General features: G+C 45.2%; 1 long non-coding RNA gene across 1 annotated transcript; it reads left to right on the top strand.

Annotated features, from left to right (window-relative positions):
- Positions 1-1180: 1180 nt before the first annotated feature.
- Positions 1181-5660, top strand: LOC121100278. The gene is made up of 3 exons (XR_005832039.1): positions 1181-1782; positions 3109-3295; positions 3892-5660. It is a non-coding gene; the product is annotated as an uncharacterized LOC121100278 (long non-coding RNA).
- Positions 5661-6709: the final 1049 nt, after the last annotated feature.

Below are 6709 nucleotides of genomic sequence, written 5' to 3'. Positions count from 1 at the left end.
TAGAGTGAGAGCTTAATACAGTTTTTAATGAAATGCTACGTTCTTTCTGGCATTAACTTCACATAGTCCCACGAGCAAAGCACAACAAAGCAAAGACAGGTTACGTGCTTAGATGATGGAGGGTTCCAGAAAGTTCACAACTACATATGCATTCCAGAGGCCTCTGCCTTCTTCTGAGGAACAAGACCAGGGGCTGGTGAAATCACAGCATCACCTGCAGGCGGGGAGGTAAGCCTGGGAGAGTACAGTTAACCATGCCGTTCACCCCCACCTCTACTAGCTTGCGACTTCCGTGCAGTGCATACCACTAGCAATACGCAAATCACTTTTCATTTTGAAATTCTAATTTCCTCAAAGTCTTTGAAACAAGGCTCCCACAAGGTGAATGGAATCACGTGCGTCTTCACTGTGATACTGAGCTGTGATGGAAACGAACGTAGCGACCCCACGAGCCCTGAAAACAAGCGTTTTCGGTAAGCTGTAGGGTGTGGGTCTGTGACATGGGCTGCCAGCCCAGCAAGGTGACAGAGGGGACATTTCAGAACAATCCGCTAAGCAAGTGCCCAGGTAGGCTTTTGTTGTTCAAGTTCTGCATTTCTGTGGACTAGCGTTTCTGCTTGGCATCACGATTCATGTGTGAAAAGAAGAAGTCTGCATGCAAAGATGTCAGAGTCCTTTTAAATCCAATGCTAGAAACGGGAAACTTGGTTCATAACTTTTTAAGAATATATGGTTACAAAGGCATACAAATCACTTTGACTAATTGCTGAGAATTGTCGAGAAATAGAGCTTATTTGGGCTTTCTGGGTCAAGACTATGAGGCAGAGTGGGTAGACTTCATCTGTGTTCAAAGGTGTGCAGAAAGCACCTGGGGGCTGGAGCCTGTGGTGGCCGGAGGGCTTGGCCTGGAGGGGGTCGGCTCCCTGGTAACCTCAGAGGTCATGGGGGAGGGGCTGTCTGAGGGATCCCTTGGTATCCAGCTCTGGTGTCAGACCGATGTGGGTTTTTACTGGTTCTGTTCCTTATTTGGAGGCTGTGACCACGGACATGTTGCATACCCTGGAGGCTGTTCTTCTGCTTCTGTGAGGGTGGATTTTACTAATTGTGCTTCCTCGCGAGGTGGGAGTGAGGACGCCGTTAGGGGACGTAGGTAACACGCTCCCCCACTGCCTGGCACGGGGCGAGCATCCAACAGACGTTAGTGTTGATAAGGACAAAAGGGAACATGGCATGAGTATCCCTGTCCTGGGCAGCAGGGTGAGAGCAGAAAGCCAGAGCCTGGTGCAAGGGGACAGGTGCAGGATGAGGACGGCCATGCTGTTCAGAAGGTGGTGGAGGTGTGTGGCATGGGGGTGGGCTTTGGGGGCACCACGGTGCTCGGCCTCTGCCTCTGTCCCCCTCTCAAGCATAGGTCATTGATGGCTCTTGCCAATCATTCATTCTCACCTCGAGAAGTAGCTCTCACTTTCATTTCCTCATTGTGACTGTTCCTGGTGCTGTGTTTGCAGGAAACCTGAGTTAATAAATGCTTGTCTCCACCTGCTATAGTCCCAAGGTGCTGTCTCTTCCTTGGTCTGTACCAGGGACACATGGAGGCCTGGAAAAGCTTCGTGGACAAGCTGAGGTTGTGGACCAGAAAGGTTGGTTGTGTGATTAGGACAGCCCTACGACTGTGTGGAGGCCCAAAACCCAAGAAGTTGCTTGACCAGGAGCCCACGCAGCACAAGTCCATGGGACAGAGCTCGGAGAACAGTGTGCTCCAAGGATAAGGTAGAGGTCATGGTGAGTCCCACAGCCACCCCTGACCAAATTATGATTTAATCTGCTTTTCCCAAAATTTGGTCATGGCCCTTCCCTGATTGGATGGCTAATCTTTGATGGACATCATGAAACTCCAAAAATTTTGTCATTTGCATATCTGAAATAACACCATAGAATACCAAAGATGCTCTTTATAATTTAGGGGAGGAAAACAATAAATATAATTTTGTAAATCCTTCAGTGGTCTCTGACTGGATCAGAGTGCCAGGCCCATCATCCATAGAAGGGCTTGGAAACGGATGGAAGGAACCTTGGTGAAAGATCTGAAGTCTTGCAGTGCTAATGAAAGGAGGAAAATTTGCAAAATTCTGCTCTTACAGGTGTCGGCTGATCTACAGCCATAAAACAACAACTTCTAAGTTTGAAAAGTTAATCTTTTTAGAGCATCTGACGATGTCTCTCCTTCCCCTATTTCGTGCTGAGGACTAGTGAAAGCACAGATGGACAGTTTGTTTTTCTGACGGGTTGTACCATAATTTCACTTCCAGTGAAAGTTCACGTCCGAGGCAAAGGCTTACCCAGTAAAAATAAAGCTATCGTACGGGGGCTTTCTTAGAATGGTTCCAATACGGATTTTCTCGGCTGTTAGTAGTTTCCATTGATTTATTCTTTGGCCGAGGGTGTTATTTGGAATCTGAAATATCACAGAAGAGTTTTCATAAGACCTATAATCATATGATCTATTATCCAGGGAGTGTGCCAGATTTTAAATCTCATTATAACATCAGGGATATAATTTTTAATAGTATGTGTGCCTGGCATTCCATGAAACATATAGCACCCAGAACAACTTGGATTCGACCGTGCTTTGGTGTTTTGTCCTCAGGAGTACGATGTGCTTTTGATGACAATGGGGGAAAAAGTGTGGATTTTGGAGTAAATTGCCCCAAAAGCCTAGTTAAAAAATATTTTTTAAATGGTTAGGCATATGGCTCATTTCCATTGTGTCAGCAAACAAGGAAACTGAGCTGCAAGAGGGGCAAAGTCATTTCATTTGAAGCCAGTGGTGATGTGCACAGTGCTCGAGAGTCGGGGGCACAGATGACCATGGAGGGCGGGCTCCGTCCTGCAGAGCGAGAGGACGGATTGAAAGAGCGTTCAGTCAACAGCTCGCTTGTTAATTAACTTTACAGAGAGACAGTTGTGTTTCCTCACCCTGATTCACGATGGCATTTCCTCATTCTGCTGCAGGCTGATGTGGGGGATTTTTCAAAAACCCAATCTTGGATACTTCCTGACTATTCATTCAAGCCATTCACGTTTTGCCTCCATTGATTTGAACCATAGCTGCTTGTTTATCGACGGGTCTCCCGCCTCGACAGGAGGGCGAGCTCCGAGTTTCACCCTGGGGCGTGTTGCTTGCAGAGAGATCTGCCAGTGGGAAGAGGAGACCAGACTGTTCCTACAGAACCCGAGAACCCATGGGAGCATCTCCTGGGACAGCCTTCAAAGCCCAGGAAACCTCAGTCTTCTGGTGAGAACCCTACCCTGTGGCCAAGTGGATTCATCTGCTCGTAGACATTGTCCAGTTGGTTGGTTTTCAAACTAGTTATCAGCAGGTGTTCCTCTCAAACAAAATCTTAGGTCTCTAATACTACAAAATAAACAGTGAAGATACAGGAGGGGCAGGTCTAGTGACAGCAGGGGTTGGGTAGGGAGCCCAGACCAGCTCGTTCTAGATGGTTCTAGGTCAACACTGCAACCCCAAAGAGCAAGGAGATTGCTAAAGCACTGTTTTGCTGTCCAGCTCATTGGAAACATGACTGTTCCTACAATCCAATTCCTTTAAAAATCTCATTCAGCGATGTGCTTTTGGGGACACATTGTGTCAACAAAAAACATTCAGTTAAGCCTGGGGTATACTGCTTAGAAGGCTCTGAGATCTACAGTTCAATTTAGAAAATTTTCCATTAAGTGGTCAAATTAGTACACCAGATATTAAAGGATTCACTTTTATTTACCTTAGACAAGTTATTCTCATGAGGGGAAAATTTCATTTATGGACGCTGGATAACAGGTAGTTTGGTACATATGTTGATAACATTACAATTTGCTCTTTTTTTATATTAGGGTGCACATCTTTCCGGGTCGGGGAACCCCAAACAACAATAAGGCCCATTTCCGGGTCTCCTCCCCACCAGCTCCATTGCCGGCTCTCCAGCTCATCCCGGGAAGCTTCAGGGTACTGTGCCCGAGCCAATGCATTGCCTACCAGTGTCTCCGCAAGTATTAGAGACCTCTCTGTATGACTTTTGCAACATCCCGATACTCTATAACTATGTCCAAAAAAAAAAAAAGGTTTAAAAAAAAGAACACGGCAATCTTCTAGTTGGGACCTGCCCCTTCTCCCCACCTTTCTCGGGCACCCCACCTCCACCGCCCAGGTGGGCTGGCAGCAGGCATCAGCTCTGGGGGATGCAGCCTGGGACATGCTGGAGAAGCCAAGGGCTCCTGTGCCTCCCTTGGGCTCCTCCCCGGGGTCACCAGATGCAGGCTTTCCGTGTACATCAGCTGAATGGCCAGGAAATCCATAACTCTATGGCATCTTTCGCCGTTTTGCGTTCAGTACCCGTGTTCAAATCCATATGTGACCCATCTCTTGAGATGGATTTTTTAAAAACAGATTACCTTAGAGTAGCAACTTACAGTATTTCAACTTTTAAAGCACATGGCTTTCTAGGGACTTTTCAGTGCGGCACGCAAATCCCTGTTGCGATAACAGAGCTAATCAGAGAATGCGTCTTGGGTTCACATTGGGGCTGCGGGCGGGAGTTGGAGCTCTTCCTCGTCTGTTTGCTTGGAGGTGTAGGAAATCTAGGTACTTTTTTCCACCAGCACTAAAGCCCTGTGTAAAGTGAATAACTTCATAGGACAATGGGAAAACCCAACCAGAAATTTTCAAGTGTTTTCCTTAATATTACTCCTTTGAAAACTATTTGCTGACAGCGGGCACGTTGATGTGCTCTGTGTCGTTTGCGGGTGCACCCAGGGAGCTCTCCCCTCTGAGATGCGCAACCGGGAGTCTGCAACACGGAGGGAGGGGACAGCGTCGTCCGCAGGGCAAGGAAGACGTGGCGGGTCTGGCCTTTGGCGTAGCCACTGTACATTCTCCCCATGGCCCGATCTGCTATTTAGAAAGGCTCAGTATTAAAACAATTTTTGGAAAACAGGGTTTTAAAATTCTCAACCCCCCACTGCAAATGACGCACGTTTAAAAATTTCTCAGGGATTTGCGTAAACTATTATCAAAGAATGGAAAGTGAAGGGAAATAACTAATTCTGGTCTTTGAAGCCCATTTGAAATTTAATTGGCCGCCAGGCCACCAACTATCTTGGCGCACGACCACTTAATAATGAGAAGCTCAACCTTACATTAGGAACGAGAGCGACGTAATCCATCAAAAGCTACACACCATTTACAGTGCTTTCCGTGGAGGTTTCTTGGGGAAAGTGCAGAACACACAGTTTTACGTAATTTATGGGCTTTTTAGTAGTGCTACAGAGATTGAGTTCTGGCAATAATGAAAGTGTTTGTCGACAAGTATGCTTAAATTTTATTTGACTTGGGCCATAATTGTACCTCGTCTCCTGCCTCAGAAGCTCGGGTTGCAATTAATGAAGTCACGGGAGGAATTTTTTTGAAAAAATTTAGTAATACAGATAAGCATAAACATTTTAAGCCTTGAAACCAGGATAAAACAATAATACCGTCTTATATTCAAGCAAAATCAGTTTGTTAAATTGCGTTGCTATTCTGACGAATCTCTGCTCCCTGGGGACCCGGTTGTTCAAATGTCAATTTAACAATTAATTTTCAGACTTGAAAATTACTCCCACATTAACCCTATATGATATGCTTATAATAAAGAAATATGACCAACACCACTGTTCCAAGTCTTGATCTGAGAATGGACACAACCCTAATCACCAGTGGGCTCTCCACGGTAAGCACACCAAGCTGATCCTTTGCTCTGAGAATCCCAGTGAGATGTGGCAGAATGGGGATTTTTGCAGGCTGCATGCTGGTCTTTCCTCTGATGAATGCCTTATGGCCTTGGCTTTAAGTTTGGCATTCAGTCCCTCTGGGCTTACAGATTCCAGTCTGTGACTCCAGAATGTAATCTGATTTTCAAGGTTTTTGCATAGGAGGAGACTTTTCATAACATCAAAACTACATAGACCACCATAGAAAAATAAGGTTACCTTTGTTCTCTACTGATGTAAAAAAAATGATATATGGCACATATATGTCAATGGGACTTGTAGTAAGTGTATGTATACTGTAGTAATCACAACAGTATCTGAAAATTCTAAAATTCTAGTATACGTGTATGAGAAATGGAATTTACTCAGTTTATAAAATCATAAGAGCTTTGACTTACTGAGTACTTAACGGGTTAAGCATTGTGTTAGTTATGCACTTGACATTATAAAGGTACACTGTTAGTACGGTTATTTTACAGATGAAAGGATGGAGGCCTTGAGAGATTAATTAACTTGCTCAAGGTCACAGAGCTAGAAAGATGTGGACGTACTGAACCCTTGCAAATTACCCCCGACTCCCGGACTCCCACATCCCCAGATCACATGTTGGGTGCAACCTGAAATGACCATTCTAAGCTCCATCATTCCGTTATAATGCTCGACTCTAAGTAAATTCCTCCTCTAATCACCACACCTAATCTAATCACCTCACATGATGAGACCACACCTGTTTCATTTATTCCAAAGCATTTATTTACTTAGTTAAGTGCAGTGATAGATTCTGGATGTAAGCATGATGTAAGTAGCTCATTAACCATGTAGGTGAACCTGTCATTGGCTTATAATGTGTTCCAACCTGATTCCATGTGATGTGCGGGATGCCCCAGATGAAAAATGAAGGGAG

This window comes from Ursus maritimus, unplaced genomic scaffold (genome assembly GCF_017311325.1).
Source record: "Ursus maritimus isolate PB19 unplaced genomic scaffold, ASM1731132v1 scaffold_10, whole genome shotgun sequence".
Taxonomy (NCBI): domain Eukaryota; kingdom Metazoa; phylum Chordata; class Mammalia; order Carnivora; family Ursidae; genus Ursus; species Ursus maritimus.
The sequence above is the reverse complement of the archived record's forward strand: the minus strand, read 5'-3'. Positions and strand labels throughout refer to the sequence as shown.